This window comes from Vicia villosa, linkage group LG1 (assembly GCF_029867415.1).
Source record: "Vicia villosa cultivar HV-30 ecotype Madison, WI linkage group LG1, Vvil1.0, whole genome shotgun sequence".
Taxonomy (NCBI): Eukaryota; Viridiplantae; Streptophyta; class Magnoliopsida; order Fabales; family Fabaceae; genus Vicia; species Vicia villosa.
The window spans coordinates 159,156,382-159,174,912 of record NC_081180.1 but is presented as its reverse complement, the minus strand read 5'-3'; positions in this window follow the sequence as shown (position 1 = coordinate 159,174,912).

The window sequence follows — 18,531 nt, the reverse complement described above, 5'->3', positions numbered from 1 at the left end:
TCTGATGCTTCCATAGACCCATGTTCTGATTCTGCCTTGACCATCTTCTGATGTCTTGCCAGACCATGTTCTGATGTTGCATGATGAACCTTCTGAGACAAAGCTTCTGAGCGCTGATTTGTGCATACTCTTTATATATTTCCTGAAAGGGAAATTGCAATGTATTAGAGTACCACATTATCTCACACAAAATTCATATCCTTGTTATCATCAAAACTAAGAATATTGATCAGAATAAATCTTGTTCTAACAATTAGTGCTTAATGACACCACGCGGCAGCCAAATGTCTTCTCGATCACTTTCAAGGGCCGTCAGGACAAACCAAAGTGTCACACTAACGGTGGCCACCAGATCAACCATATCGATACAAGTCGTACAATCTCCTTGGTGTATTACCACATACCTAAGGTACACTAGATCCGGGTGTAGGATCTTTCACACAAGCAAATACCCATGCAATACCCTCAAAAATAAAGCAAACAAATCAAACAAGTGAAAACATTTTAAGTGAATCCTAAACTTTAAGGTAACCCCTCTTTTATAAGTATGTCCCCAGCAGAGTCGACAGTTCTGTAACACAGTGGGAGAATTGACTTTTTTAAATGTGCGGATAGCAAGAGTCGCCACCGACTTTTATTTTATCCAATTGGAAAGGCAAAAAGAACAGGAAAGACCTTTGAAAGATTTTAAGTTCGGGGGGTAGGTTATACAAAGGGGAGGTGTAAGCACCCTTTGTATCCATGGTTATCCATGGGATCTTAATTGCTTAGCTCACTTGTTTGTTTGAATTGTTTGAAAATGGTCGTGTGTGTATAGTAAAAAGATTTGAATAAGGATTTTAGCTTGTAAATAAGCGTGGACTTTTTGAATTGATTTGAAAAAGGGGTTTGAAAAGTAATTAGAATGTTTGAATGTGGAGCAAGCATTTAAGAGAACCTACCCTAATATTGTCTTTCTTGTTCTTTAAGTTTTCGCTTGAAAGGGCTATCCATACCATAAAAGAGGGTAGGTAGTCTTTTCATTGGATGTGCGGATCATCGAGGATTATCGTTCGCCATAAAACTGTCCCTACCATAAAGAGGGCAGGTAGTCTCGGGGAAGGATATAATAGTCATTTAGGCAACAGTAAGGATACCTTAGCAATCGAAGGGACTATCACCATTTAATCGAGGTACGAGATCATATTTATTGTAGGCAACTCGAAGGGATTATGATCTTTTATCAGAGGGACATGATGATTTTGAATCGAAGGCAGCAAGCTAAGGTATCCCTACGCTCGAAGGGACTTGACTATTTGATCGAGAAGGCAGCATAAGAGTGGTTACCTTAAAGGTGGGTGTGTGCACAAGTAAGTGATTACTAACCATGTAGTTAATAGCATATAAAAATTTAAAATAGTTTATGGGTGTGGAAAGTAAAATGCGGAAAATAAAAGGTCCTAATTACTATTACATATCCCTTTGCAAGAATGCAAAAAACAATTCTTGTACATTCTATGGATGCACTCTGTTGGTGCAAGTTTGGGGGTGGTGGAGAATGCCTGTACTGGCCCCAGTAAACAGAACCAACTATACCTTCCCATATGCAACGAGGTAGTTTTTTAATTCATATTTTTAATGAAAAATAAATTGATTATGATTTACTTTAACTGACACATTTAAATTTCATTATAGATTTTGCGTGAAAAAGATGGACTTCACGCAAAATCTGCGGTCAAATATCACGATGTACTGCCAGCTGATTGATCACTTACGACCCGAGGATGTATAATCTCTAATCTTTTCCCATTTTATAAGTGTCTTTTTTATAAATATTTGGCTGAAATAATGTATAAGTCTTATGCATGTAGTTTATCTAGAGACCGTATCTAGAATGCGATCATGAACCAAGAGGTGCAGATGCAGCTATTTGGACTGCAAAAACTTGCCTCATTAGGTACAACATCAACGAGATGCATCATAGTGACCGGGTCAAACTCCAGTTTGGGATGCATCAAGGTATACCTGATCCTCCAGTTGACATGGGAGTATGGCACCTTAAACGAGTAAACCATCAGTGGAATCATCAAAATTGGAAGGATTACGCTCCCGAATGGCGCTTGATGTGGAAAGACCGTCGCCTATATGTCCTCAACTTCCCCGTGAGTGATCATGAGATGAAACCGTCTACGCAGTACATGAGTTGGTACCGTACTGTTACCACCTTTAATTTATTTGTGGCAGATCCTTTCTACTTGATAGACCCCCACGTTCACAACTATATCCTACCTCAACAACAACAACATGAACAACAACAACAACAAGAACAACAACAACAACAAGACCAAGAACAATATCAGTACACCCAGCAACAACAAAATCTGTTCCAGACTCCGTCCCGTTCCAACCGCAACTACCGCCAACAAAATCTCTTCCAAACACAATCCCAACCAAACAATCATGCTGAGAGCCAACACCAGTCCGTTAGCCAATACCAGACCCATTCACAACCACTTGGCTTTGCAGGGTACACAAGGTTGTTCGGCCAAAACATTGAGCCTGGTTCGTCAAGGCTCCATCTAAGTCCTGACGAGGGTCCACATATTGAATCATCTCACCACGGTACACCCTTTGGGTTTGCAACACCGTCCAATCAATTTGGACTTTATCAAGGTAGTACAAGTGCTGTTGGGTGTTACTTTCCGGAATTCGTATCCCAACCTACTCCCCCACCACCATTTAGCACTTTTGAGGGCTTGGGTAACCGACTTTACGACAGTCGGTTTCCGGGAAATTATGGTGGCGTTGACGAATTCATTAACAGTGACCATCGAAACAACACACTTGCAGACCCAGCTACACAATCACAACAAGAACCACGAAGGGGTAGGGGTGGTCCTAGGGTTCACGGCGACGGTAACGACCGTCCTCGACGTGTGATAACAAGACCTCAGTGTGGAACAGATGGTTACCTTGGCGATCGAAGACATTAGACATTTTGTTAGGTTTTCGATAATCAGTTGTTTTCGTTGTATCCAAACCCTAAAAGTAATAAAATTTGTTATTTCCAGTTTTTTTATATAGACCCGTTGTTTCAATTTCTATTACCGGATGTCAAAATAGGTGTTTCTAAATGTTAATTATAAAAATTAAAAAAAATTAAAAAAAATACCTATGGCCTAATGCGCCATTAGGTATGGATAAAACAAAAAAAAAAATCCTAATGCGCCATTTCATTTGGCGCAAATGCATGTCCAATTAGGGCAAGCCAAATGAAATGGCGCATACACCTATTTGTCCTTCTATTAAGCAATTTCATTTGGCGCATTCACCTTTACGGTGTCCCAAACCTAGACACTTTGGTAAATAAACTGAAAACTTGGTTTTTTTTTGTATTTTTTTTAAAAACATGGTTATTTAATTTTTTTCTACTTCCTTACCAATTATGCTACATTATTTGTTTGAAATAAAAAGCCAAGTGAAAGTGTATGAAGCATATACAAACATTTTTTATTTATTAAAATATAACAATTTAAGAGTACACTATTGTATTTTAAAATAGACTTTAAATTGAATATTTATAAAATTCAGGATGTCAATGTAAAATGAACCCAAGATTTTTGTAAAACCCAATTTTTGAAATAGTTTTGAATTTTCGAAAAGTGTGGGCAAATTTTAGGGTGCAACAATCGTGAATTAACAACTTTCTCTTTGAGTCTTCGAGCCCTTTATATAGCCAATATAATAATATATCTGTTGGAGGGAAGTTCTGGAACTTCCAAAAGGTTGGTCGCTAGAATGTAGTGGGAGACAAGATAGTACGCAATGTCCGTCCTTTCATAGTAGTGGAACGAAACATTCATTTGTACCTTGTATCTCGTACTACATAACATTATCTTCTATTCTTCTTGAAATTCAAAAGCTGACAACATGAGTTGGAAGAAAAGAAAATAAGTTGTTGTGTCTTTAGAGTTTCAAGTCTTTGGAGTCTTCAGAACTGCATCTTCAGAGTCTTAAGCACTTGGTCTTCAATACCCTTTGTCTTTAGAAACATGATTCTTTCAGAGCTTCAAGTTTTTGGAGTCTTCAGAGTCTTCAACACTTGGTCTTTATACTGGTTTCTTCAAACTTCGTATCAGAGTCACAACTTTAGAGTCTTTTGAAGTGGTTTGCTATTGTTCATCAGAACTTGTATAGCGCCAAAGCGGAACTTGGTATCTTTTGATGTGTTGGCCATGCCTTTCATCAGATTCAAAACCTGTTTGTTAAAATGTCCAACTAACAAACATTAGATAACCAAAATTGTTCATCCATACATAATAATTGTTATCATCAAAACTCGTAGATATATTGCAGAACTAAATCTTGTTCTAACAATCTCCCCATTTTTTATGATGAAAAAACTATGTATTTTGATGACACAATTTTGTAAATAATCATAGAAAAAGTTTTGAAATAGAAGTTAAGGAATACTTATCCTTTGTATCAGAAAGTCCCTCTGAGTCTAAGACTTTATAAAGATCAGATATCTTGAATATGAATTATTCAAGGTAACTCCCCCTTATTCCAATAGATCAAATATTCAGATCTTTTTAGAGTCTTGATGAGTGAGATCTTTCATTTCTAGAGCCTAATTTCCAATTTTATTTTCATAGCTTGATTTCTAATCTTGAAAATTCCAAGAGGTTGAAACAATTGAAACAAAGTAATAAAATTTCAAAAGAACAAAATGTGTACACTTCAAAAGACCAAAATGTGTTCACTTAAAAAGAGGAAAAATAATACTGCCCACTTATCTTCTTCTTTCCTTCCTCACACATGCCTCATATTCTGTTTAGTTTGAAAATTTTGAGGATCTTTATAACTCCCTCACACTCTCATTTACCTCACACACGTCTCTCATTCTCCAAATTTCATATCTGGATCTTTGCATTTTCTCAAGTTTCTCTAATTCTTTCAATTCTCTCTTGCAAGCTTTTATTTCTTGCTTGATTCATCATCACTGAAGTTGGTAGATCAAGGTTATTTGGTTTCTTTGGTGCAGGAAGTTGAAGAAGACAGTGGACCATACTTCCATTTAGTAAGAGCTCTTCACTTTTTCTTTCCCCCATGCTAAATTTAAATGTATTAGGATGCTATAATCTTGCTCATACATTGCATAAGGAAGTCCTAAAATTATGGCACACTCTAATTGTTTGAATCTGTGCTTATTTGCTTTTTGTGATTTTTATGATGAATCTGTGACTTTCATCACTCTTTTCTCCATGACTGGTTCATATTTTCACATTCTATTTTTGATGTTTGTGTTCCTTGCACTTATATCAACAACTTTGATTTTAATTTTGTCTGATTTCGTTGAAAAATGGGGGATATATGTGATGTTGAACATGGAGGGAAACTATTTGATTAGGGCAAGATTGTTACATTTCATGGTGAAAAATATGTTAAGTTGCCATAATAAGTGTGCGCACGCACATGCATAAATATTTATAACTCAATTGTCTTCTACCACCCGAGAAAACTCCTGTCTACATCTTGATCCTTCGTCTTGAATAAATAGAGAGAAATAGGAAATCAAAATACCCATAGGAAATTGCAAGTATGGAATTTCATCTTCAACTGTCCATACAAAGAAAGCAGCTTATTATAATATGTAGCTAACGTTTATTTGAGAAAGGAATATAGAAATTTAAAGAGAGAACTGTATTGCTTTGTTAACAGCCAATTTGAAACACCAATTCAAACCCATTGAGATCAATAATTGCTTCTTACCTCCCAGCTCCGAGGAATTTTTAGGTTAGATATCGGTTGTTTTTTTCTTTTATTTTTTGCTTATATATGATGACAAGAGTTTTGGTTTTGTGGGTTTGCTCTAAATCTGTTACTGGATTGGGTTTAACATCTCTCAAAAGCAGAAAATTGTCACACACTTTCTATTTTAGGAAACATTTATTAGAAACTTTGGATGAGTTTCTTCATAAAAGTTGCTTTTTTTCTCTTGGTCAAAACACTTAAACACTTGATATTTCGTACTCAACATCACAATGTCAATTAGCAAGTTGCATTTTTTTAATCTAAATACTACTTTAACAAGGATTAAAACACTTTAATGCAATCCAAACATATGTTCCAGTCACTAAAATCTATTTGAGGTAATATTTCACCTTTCATTAGCCTCGTTACTTTTTATTTAGATATGTGACCTAATCTTTGATGCCACAAATAAGAAGAACTCTCATTATTTGTAATTCGCTTACTACCAACAACATGTTCAATATTAAAAAGAGATTCTTTAAAATTATCATCAAGATTAAAACGATATAAACCATCAACTAAAATACCATAACCATAATTGTTTGAATCTTTAAACAAAGTAAATACACCGTTTCCAATCCTAAAATTAAAATTCAATCCATCTAACTTTACAACAGAAACTAAATTCCTAACAAATATAATATTTTCTTATCGGTACAGCTCAGTTTTCTAAGATTTAGCATGTACTATTTTCGGTTAAAGATATGGATGGCAATTAATTTATTTTTATTGGACATTTATCTATATTTTCGGTTAAATATAACATTATGATTTTTTTTAGAGATTACCATTAAAATCCAAATGACAGAAAAAAAATCTATCATATGCCACCACTAATTTATTTACACGATGAACACTTTTTGGGTTTTATAAAAATCAATACAAACTCTCAAAGCTGGTATTAATAAAAATAAATTGAGTTAATTTTAATTTTTCTTGGTTTGAGATATTGTGTATGAAAATGGAAGAAGATGGTTTTGAAGGGGTTGTTTTTTAATTTATTTTTTATTTTAAATTTTCTGGGTTTTTTGGATGAAGATGACAAAGAAGCATTACAAGAAAATTGACTTTTCGTGGCACTAAAAAATTGTCACTAAAAGTCAATAATCTGTAAGTAGATGTGCATAGGATTTTGAGTGACACCCACCTTTGGCGTCAACTTTAATGGGGTGTAGTGTACCGTCAAATTGAATGATATAATAGCTTTTAGCTACGGTTAAGCTTTTTCGTACCGCTGCAACAAATGTCATTGTATGTTATACGGTTATTATAAATAATAGAAACTATACCTATGGATTATTTTCTTTTAGCTGTCACTAAGACTTCAATAAATTTATAATTTTACTATTTATTTTAATTGAGGAATATAATTACTAATATTAAAATTAAAAAGATCTCACTCAGTCTCTCACCATGGTTTAACCTAATAAAAATTTCAATTGAAAACACTAATCATCTCATATTTCAAAAATCATCAAACACCACCAACCACTACATTGTCAATGATGAAGAAAATAAAAATCATCGATATCGTAAATTTATTTTAGAATATATAAATTAAATACACAAGAAACTGAAAAACAATCGTGATTACCTATAGTTTTCGTTTCCAATGATTTCAATTATGATAACGCAATTCAAACAATTACAATATTTAATAATCGGTGCAATTGAGAGAGCGAGAGAAGATCTTAGAAAGAAAGAGGTAAGTCGCATGGCGGCAATCAGAGTTGACGGTGGCGGTGATTAAAAAGAAAGTGGTTGTCGTGAGAATATGTAGAATGAATGATTTCAGATTTACATGTACTTAGGTAGCAGCATATAAATTTTATGCACTAGATAAGTTTTAAAAGAAAATGAGAAACTCAATTTGAAAAAAAAAATATAGTTTGTGGTTAAATTAAGTATTAATTTTTTAATTAGTAGGAATTAGTACAGTTAATTATTGACAATGAAAAAAATTTATGTTTTATGTTTTTTTAGTGAAAATAATAATTTTATAATATATATTAAAATATTATTTTTTCATGATATAAAATTATTTACATATTTTAACAAAGTAAAATATAGCCGTAGGTAAAAGTAATACGAGTGTAGGTAAAAGTAATATTTAAAAGTTTTAAAAAAATTAAAAGAATAAGATATAACCGTAGGTAAAAGTAGTATGGGTGTAGGTAAGAGTAGTACTTAGTGGCAAAAATTAAGACATCATAAATTATGGGTGTCACAATATGTCAGTTTTCATGTAGTGAAGACTAGGGAAGAAGATGAAGATGATAAAGGAAGAAGATGAAGAAGAAATGTAAAATATATTGGTTATTCATGGTTCATCATAATATTTAATAGAACACTAAAATTCAATGTTGTGATATTTGTTAAAATTATCCAATGGTTAAAATTAAAAGTAAAATGAAGTATATAGTGAACACTGAATAATAGTGTCTCACCTAAAATATTTAAAGTTAAAAGTTAACAGAAATCATTAAATTAACTAACAAAATAATTGCTAAGATACTTAAATGTAACGTTTATTAGATAAGGGATCAAAGCGAAATTTTAAATTAAGTAAAAGAATTAAAAGATGTATCAAGCCTATAAACTACTAACAACTCGATGAGGGCATCCCAGTTACAAAAAATCAACTACCACTATAACCAATCATTACCACTATAACCAATCATTCATTGGTTATGAATTTTTTGTATAGTTATGCGTCAACTCATATAATTGTACTAGAATACGTATGAACAGAAACGGTGCCATTGAAACAAAGTAATTTTTTTAATAGGAAATGGAATTAAAGGGAGTATAAGGGATACTCCGCCCATTGAACAAACGAAAAGCTCCTACAGCTCAAAACACGGGAGCGGTAGAATATTCCAAAAATAAAAATTACAAAGGATTACACGGTTATAAAAAGAACACATCCATCTCCAAGAGGTTGAAACAATTGAAACAAAGTAATAAAATTACAAAAGAACAAAATGTGTACACATTAAAAGACCAAAATGTGTTCACTTCAAAAGAGGAAAAAGAATACTGCCCACTTTCCTTCCTCGTACACGCCTCATATTCTATTTGGTTTGAAAATTTTGAGGTTCTATATAACTCCCTCACACTCTCATTTACCTCACACACGCCTCTCGTTCTCCAAATTTCTGATCTGGATCTTTGCATTTTCTCAAGTTTCACTAATTCTTTCAATTCTCTCTTGCAAGCTTTCATTTCTTGCTTGACTCATCATCACTGAAGTTGGTAGATCAAGATTATTTGGTTTCTTTGGTGCAGGAAGCTGAAGAAGACAGTGGACCATACTTCCATTTAGTAAGAGCTCTTCATTTTTTCTTGCCCCCAAGCTTAGATTTAAATGTATTAGGATGCTATAATCTTGCTCATACATTGCATCTGGAAGTCCTGAAATTATGGCACACTCTAATTGTTTGAATCTGGTTTTATTTGCTTTTTGTGATTTTTATGATGAATCTGTGACTTTCATCACTTTTTTCTCCATGATTGGTTCATATTTTCATGTTCTATTTGTGATGTTTGTGTTCCTTGCACTTATATCTACAACTTTGATTTCAGTTTTGTGTGATTTCGTTGAAAAATGGGGGATATATGTGATGTTGAACATGGAGGGAAACTATTTGATTAGGGCAAGATTGTTGCATTTCATGGTGAAAAATATGTTAAGTTACCATAATAAGTGTGCGCACGCAGGTGCATGAATATTTATAACTCAATTGTCTTCTACAACCCGAGAAAACTCTTGTCTACATCTTGATCCTTCGTCTTGAATAAATAGAGAGAAAGAGGAAATCAAAATACCCATAGGAAATTGCAAGTATGGAATTTCATCTTCAGTTGTCCATACAAAGAAAGCAGCTTATTATGATATGTAGCTAAGGTTTATTTGAGAAACGAATATAGAAATTTAAATAGAGAAGTGTATTTCTTTGTTAACAGCCAATTTGAAACACCAATTCAAACCCATTGAGATCAATAATTGCTTCTTACCTCCCAGCTCCGAGGAATTTTGAGGTTAGATATCGGTTTTTTTTTCTTTTATTTTTTGCTTTTGTATGATGACAAGAGTTTTGGTTTTGTGGGTTTGCTCTAAATATGTTACTGGATTGGGTTTAACATCTCTCAAAAGTAGAAGCAGAAAATTGTCACACACTTTCTATTTTAGGAAACATTTATCAGAAACTTTGGATGAGTTTCTTCATAAAAGTTGCTTTTTTTCTCTTGGTCAAAACACTTAAACACTTGATATTTCGTACTCAATATCACAATGTCAATTAGCAAGTTGCATTTTTTATCTAAATACTACTTAAACAAGGATTAAAACACTTTAATGCAATCCAAACATATATTCCAGTCACTAAAATCCATTTGAGGTAATATTTCACCTTTCATTAACCTCGTTACTTTTTCTTTAGATATGTGACATAATCTTTGATGCCACAAATAAGAAGAACTTTCATTATTTGTACTTCGCTTACTACCAACAACATGTTCAATATTAAAAAAGAGATTCTTTAAAATTATCATCAAGATTAAAAGGATATAAACCATCAACTAAAATACCATAACCATAATTGTATGAATCTTTAAACAAAGTAAATACACTGTTTCCAATCCTAAAATTAAAATTTAATCCATCTAAATTTACAACAGAAACTAAATTCCTAGCACATCTGATCGCGACTTTACGTGTCTATTTTCAGACCAACCAACATAGTTTAGCTCGTTGAACTTTGTCATTGCATTGCCCAAAGCAAATATATTAGTAGCAACAGCAAACATTTAAAACACGCTCTGATGTTAATGCTTTGAATAAACTTCAAGGATTCAAACCGAATATCTTTAAACATGTATCTAAATTCACCTTTGGGTGATACATAAATACATTTAAATAACATAAACTGATGCTAATGAAGAATTTGTCATACTCAAAATATCATGCATGTCTATCTTTAGATATACAAGCAACGAGTAAATAAATACTTTAATTTCATTAATTATAAGTCATGATCCATCTTTGAATGATCTATATATGTCTTGTAATAATAAATATCATTTAACATAAATATGTTATCCATATATCATCAAATCAAAATTCACTTGAGAAATTTAAAATTACAAATTTTAATGAATTTAATCACTTTGGTGATTAACAATTCTAGAAAAATTATATTGAATATATAAAAGAAAATGATACATTGTTTTTAAAGCAATAGCATTTAAAAGAAAATTAACAGTAGAAACTTGATAACAGAATCATTAAAAATTATATATATATATATATATATATATATATATATATATATATATATATATATATATATATATATATATATATATGTATAGGTTTATGGATATATATAAAGTACTACCTTTATGCCTTGTTTATTTAATTTTTTTTCTGTAAGCAAGATTTCATTGATAAAAGAGAGTCAAAGTTCTCAACCGAACTTACAAGAATGGGGGCGGGAAAACAAAACACCCCGAAGAAAAATTACCCAACAATTGACACTTACGATAAAAATAGCATAGAGTCTTTGCTAAAACTATAAAAATTACATTTGGTTTGACTAATTTTTCCTATGACTAACTATCTCCAAGCCAAGATCTTAGAACTCCACATGATATCGTTAACATTCCACACATCGTTTCTAAACACTATATTGTTCCTATGTATTAGCATAAAAGATTTATGCCTTGTTACTGTATGAGCATAAAAGAGAATTAAAAATAATCGTGAAATTTCTATGTATTATCATTGCGATACCGACACAATACTGTTAACATCTATAATAATACACATGTATTCAATTTTATATATTGTTGAACTTTCAACATTAAGTTAACGATATGACAAGTGCAAGTTATAACATACATATCAATTGATCTATTATCGGAAAATCACAATACCGGTAACTGTGCTCTGATACCAACTGTTAGCATTATTTTATTTTGGATCTTGATATCATGATTTTCACGGTGTTTTAATTTCTATGAAAAATAATAAAAGCGTACCGGATCCATAACGACGATTCTTTTCTGGATCTTGATCCTTGACTTCAATTGTTCTCTCCTCTCTTCCTTCTTCCTTATGTGTATCTTTGATGATGAAGATATTTTTGTGTTTTTGAGAAAAATGAGAAGGAATGAAAAAAGTTGGTATTTCTTGTATAAAGGTGTCCTTTTATAGACACTTCATTCCAACAGTCACATTCTATCTCAATAGTCATGTCCAAACAGTCATGAAGAGAGAGAAGAGAGATTTGTATTTACATGAGTCACACCTAATTAATTAATAAATTAATATTAATCCAACATTTCTGAATTTTACATTCAACATGCATTTTTGAGATTACTTCAATATATGAAAAAATATATAGTATAATGTTATTGAAAATTTGACAATAATTATACCAACCGGAAAAAGGAAATGTTATTGAAAATTTAAATGTGTGTGATTCTAGTATACATTATGCTTTAAGATAATTTTATGTTCATGTCCGTCAAATTTAAATTTAATAAAAACTCCATTTTGCCATTTATCAAAGTCAATTTTGTGAAGATGATGACCGTTTAATGTTTTATTAACTGAATGGTTAATAATGGAGAGTGAATGGTGAATAAAAAAATCACCTAACCGTAAAGTTGAAGTAGCATTTTAAGTTTGGGTTAGGTTTTCAAAAGGTCTATTTGGAGATACCATAAATAGGTCTCTTCTAGGGTTAATCACTTTAAATTTTGTTGGTATTTAAAAGTGTGCTGGATCTGCTGATGTGATGATGGGGGGACACAGCACAACGAGACTAACGGATACAATATTACGTAGAAAGACAGGGTGAAAGAAAACTTAATGGTTAGAAACTGTGTTAAAAGTATTTGATAAAAAAGAAAATTGAGAGAAGTTTATTTTTTATTTTAAAGGCAAAGCTGTCCTTAGGTTAAAAAATATGTAAATAATTAAATTAAATTATTAAACTAACATAAATTATCAAATAATGTATTCAATCACATTTATCAATCTTATTTTATATAATTATTAATCTAATTTAAACAAAAAATTATTAATTTGATTAAACTAAATTAGTTAATTAAATTATTAGACCAACACTTGGTTTAAATAATTTGTATGTTTTGTAATTACCAAAGTATATAAATTAGCATGCAACATTATTTACTACTATTTCAGCTGTCCATACAAAGAAAGCAGCTTATTATGATATGTAGCTAAGGCTTATTAGAGAAACGAATATAGAAATTTAAAGAGAGAAGTGTATTGCTTTGTTAACAGCCAATTTGAAACACCAATTTGTTGTATAGTTATGCATCAACTCTTATAATTGTACTAGAATACGTATGAAAAGTAACGCTGCCATTGAAATAAAGTAATGAAATTACAAAAGAACAAAATGTGTAGACTTGAAAAGACCAAAATGTGTTCACTTTAAGAGAGGAAAAAGAATACTGCCCACTTTCCTTCTTCTTTCCTTCCTCACACATGCCTCATATTCTGTTTGGTTTGAAAATTTTAAGGTTCTATATAACTCCCTCACTACATTCTCATTTACCTCACACACGCCTCTCAATCTCCAAAATCCATATCTGGCTTTTTGCATTTTCTCATTCTTAGGATTAATTGACTAAGAATCATAAGTACAAGTTTTACATTTATAAAAACTCTTTAAATAGATTTGGAGACGGTTTTTGATTTTCAAGTAATAAGTGCTTAAATACTTTTTATGAATAAACATTGCATTGTGTTAAAGACTAATTTACTGAATTTGGCAGTGGAATTTGAAATGATCAACATTTGAAGTGGTTAGAGATTAGTGTAACCGATTTCTTCTTATTTAGAATTTAAAATTTGAACCCTATATTACGATATATTTTATTATTTATCAACTGCTTTATATTCAAATAAATAATATATAAATATTGTTAATTTACCATAATGAGTGTGCGCACGCACGTGCATAATTATATAAAACTCAATTGTCTTATATTGCAGTGATATCTATGCAGCTTGGACACAGTCTGATAGACATCCTTTCGACATATGCTCTGAGCAACAGAATGAACAATTGCGTGTTTCTGATCTACAAACACATAGTTGTATTCATTATGGTTGCTCCTCTTGCATTCGAAGGGTATAATATATAATTATCTTCTTTTTATGTTTTTTATTTTTTATTTTGTATGTTTAGTATAAAGTGTTACATGTTTGATTATAATTAGTCCTTCATAGTGGTTGCGATTTTCGTGAAATAATAAATTCTATTTTTTATCTATTTAACAGGAATGTATGACCGAATTTGACTATTGGAGTGTTCTTTAAGATTCTTGCGCTGACTTTTCTAGACTATGTTTAATTATTACATACTATTAATTGTCTATTAACATTGTCTTCTTAATTAGTTAATGATAAACAGTTTAATTCAATTTTTATGTTTAATTTACCAATTGTAGACCAGTTCTTAGATCAAAATTTATACTTTCTTGGAGTGAAAGCCATAACTGCATCGTTTATCGCTGCTCTCAGTAATCTCATTCTAGCCATCACCTTTATATTAGCTTCTATTCTGAGGTAAAAATATTATATTATTAAATTTCTATTCTGAGGTAAAAATATTATATTATTAAATTTAATAAATGTTTATATTTTAAAATGTGTCCTATATTTTAAAATGTGTCCTATAATTATATGTTCGTTTACTAAAAGGAGAAGCTAGGAAAAAAAAATGTACTGTAAATTGTCTCAGGAGCTATGACAATGACTTTATTGAAAGACCCAATATTATTTGGAAAGTATACCGGATTTAGGGAGTTATCAGGTAGGGCTAACAACCATGATTTGGGGAGGACCAGTAGGTGGTAACGTTACCTGGGAGCTGAAGAGTTAGATGAAGGACTCCTATCCTGAACTCTTCACTTGAGGTACATTTTCGAGGACGAAAACTCTTTTAGTGGGGGAGAGTTGTAACACCCCATATTTTCCATTATTTAATTTAAATAGAATTTAAATGAATTATTTGGATTATTTGGTATTTTATTGGATTATGGGAGAAATTGTGAAAATAACGTTGTTGGGCCAGTGTCGTGATTAGTAGAGTGGAGGTGCTAAGTGTTAGGCCTTACTAAAGTTGGATTTTATTTTATGTTCATAAAACAAGGAAATAAGGGGAAAGAAGAAATTAGAAAGCAAAAGAGGAGAATAGCAAAATAACGTGAAAGAACCAAGAGAAGAGGAGAAGAACATTCAAGGGCATTTAGCTAAGGTACATGGTGACAATCCATTTAGCCTATATTATTAGTTTAGATATGATAAAAATAATTTATGTGTATTGTTCATGTCGATTGAATAGTTTAGATTGTGGGATTTTTTGGGTCTTGGAAGTTTAGGATGTTTGGAGTGATTTGATGAAATTGATGGAATGATGAATATGTTTGGTGTTAAATGACCCCTAAAAAGTGTTAGAATTGTGATAGGATATGTTATTTGGTGATGTTTTGGTATGGGGATCGTTTTGGTGATGAACTTATAATATAGTGTACTTGTGAAATGTCTCACACTATTAACATTTTTGAGATCGAGGAGTAGCGGTTTTAATATTCATATTTCTCTAAGCATAAGAACATAAGTTAAGGAACCAAATTGTTGGAATCCAAGTGTTTTGTTAAAAACCAACTAGAAGGGAAAACTTGTAATAGCAGCATAGTTGAAGGGCATATTGGACATAAAACCTAATTGCATGGTCCTTAAGACATGTTTGGTGGAATAAATTCATGTCTTGGGGGATAATCATTTATTGGAAGGGCTTAAGAGCAAGAGAGAAAGAATAACAACTTATGTTCATCTTCATCAATTGCATTTTCGCACTCTAAGAACATCCTTCGCTAAAAAGGTAATATCTCTCTGCTCGTAACTCCGTTTGAGCTGATTCTGGTCTCGTTGGAAAGATAAAAAAATTCTCTTTGATTTGCACATATGGTTCACGTTCATAGCTTCTGGTTTGGAGGAGAAAATTGAGCCTGAAGTTGTGTCAGTCATGCTGAAGGTGTGAAGAGAAGGATTACGAGTTTGGCTAGCTTGAAGGTGAAGTGTTGGTCAAGAAGGAAGTTCTATAGCAGCAAGAACACTATCTTAATCTCCATTTAGCCCAAGGTGAGTTCCATTAGATAGGACTTGGTTAGGAAATTGAGAATGATTTTTATGCTTGGGATTAGATTGTGATTGAATCCTTGCATGTGAGACTAATTGTTAGGAATTGGGAGTTATTATGAGATAGTTTCTTTGCATGCTTGATCTAATTGATGGAATTGTTCTTTATAATGAGTTTGAATGTATTGGGTCATTGCTATGTGTTATAATTTAGTCTGGTATGATATTGAAATGTTATAGGTGTTTGGATTGAAGTTGTATTAGGGTTAGAACCTTCAAAATGCAGAAAAATCGATTCTACTACAGGGTATGCGGTTACGGGTCTTTGGGTAACCGATTACGCTGTTAAAAATGCAATTATGGGCTGTTTTTAGTGCCAGTAATCGGTTACTGACTTTGGGTAATCGGTTACCCTGGGCGCAGAGTGGAAAAATCAACAAACTTCGGAAATTCGTAACTTTTACGTCGTAAGTCCGTTTCGCGCAAACTTTATATCATTGGAAAGCTAGCGACGTGTACTTTCTAATAAAATTGGTCCCCAAACCAGAATGTTTGATTTAATCATATTTGAACCCCACTTAGTGTGTCTTGTTGAGTGAAATTGTATGTGACTATTTCCCCCGAGAACAGTCACGTTCCGTATAGGGAACCGAGTGTCTCTTTAGTTGTGTGAGACTTGTTTATCTAGTATTTGAACATGCTAATGTTGTATATGATCATGGTTGTGTTGATTTTAATATGCGGATTATTAATTGATGCATTATGTTGATATGATATGTGATGAATCATGATTAATTGCTAGTACCCGTTGTTTCGGTTAAACATTCGGGATTGATTGTATTGTATGTGACTTTGACATTATGTCATATTTCCGTATGCTTGAATCGAAGTGGCCGGAGGGCTAGATTGGGATGCTACTCCGACTATGTGGTCAATGAGTCTTCCCGGACCGTGCGGTCCAATGGAATAGCCCGTTCATGTGTATTGTTCGATAAGGTGTGCATCTATGCTACCGTTGCAGTGTGCTCGTGAGTGTCGTACGGGGCTTTTTACTCAGTTGGTGTTAACACACTTGCGTGCTCGGTATGGTGGGGTTATGTGGCCATGTAGGCTAATACATAATGAGGTAACTCACCTCTAGTGAAGTCATGTAGACTAATACTAGGCTTTTGTCCGATGGGCTCATGCGTCAAGGTGGCGGTTTGTACTTGGCGTAACTCACTTGCGTGAAGAAGGTTAATGGGGCAATGACACTAATTAGGCTAAGGTCATCTCGCAGCCATTTAGGCTTGTGCGGACCCGTTTAACCGTCTTGCAGTGTGCTTGTACAAATCCCTTGACAATAGGCATAGGGTTACTCATCGAGGGTGCATTTATTCCATAATCTCCCCCGAGGTTTTATTACACTTATTGATTCCCCGTACATGGGTATGGGTTTGCATACTTGTTTGTTTATATATTTGTGCGTTTGTGTAAGATGAGTCCAATGGTGGATGAATCACTTGGTTGCTCCGTACTTGTACCGGATGTGAGGATAAACCCCGAATCAATGGTGGATTCGTTTTATGATGCATGTACCTTGTAGATCCGAGTGGACCCATAAGATAGGGGAACTCACTGAGATTTAGTAATCTCATCCCAATCAACTTATATTTTTCAGGTGCAGTTTAGTAGCGTTTGGTCAGCAGCAGGTTTGGACTGAAGACATGGAAGTGGTGATGGCTCAGAGACCTCGTCAGATCTCATTTTCCGTTGTGCAGATCCATTGAAGACACATGTTTTGTTATTCCTAGTAGAATTTCATGTTGTACTAAATATGGATCTTTCTATATCTATAGCTTTTGTATGTACTCAGTATCAGTTTTTAACGTTTCATGCATAATATACTAGTCAGTTATGTATGGGGTGTTACAGTTGGTATCAGAGCAGGTCGATTCTCGGCCGAGCCATGAGACATCACTAGCAATTCCTTTTCCTCCTCTCAAGTGTGCGTTGCTAGCCTGATTTTACTGATATCTCATTGAGTCGTTGAACTTGATCAACTCATCGACTGAGTGCGTGACAGTAGAATTACGGCAGAGCCGCCACGAGGACTCGTAAAACCTGTAAGGTTGTGAACCCAAGTTGTTGGAGTGGGATGAGTAATGAATTATTGGACGTTTTAAGTGGATGATATTGAAGTCGTCAAGCTTAAGGAGAGCGTTTGACGCGAATTAGTGATACCCGAACTGTCAAGGTGTGGACCGAGACAACTAGAACCCCTAGGATTTTAACTGGACGATGTGAAACTTTCTCTAAGTCTTGGTAATAGCAAGGGAAATCCAAACAGGATTGAGTAGGAGCCTTGTAAGTGAGATTCTCCGAAGGTGTTGAGATGGGAATTAGTAGGATTCAGTACTGACGATGCTGCCAGTGTTAAGTATGACGGGTGAGCTGATAGGGCAGAATGACCTTTGGAAATACGGATAAAGGAGTTAGACCTTTCTGATTGCGCCGGTACGGACAGTAATTGGATGGACGGAGTATTAGATCCTGATCCAAATTGAAGTACCCTA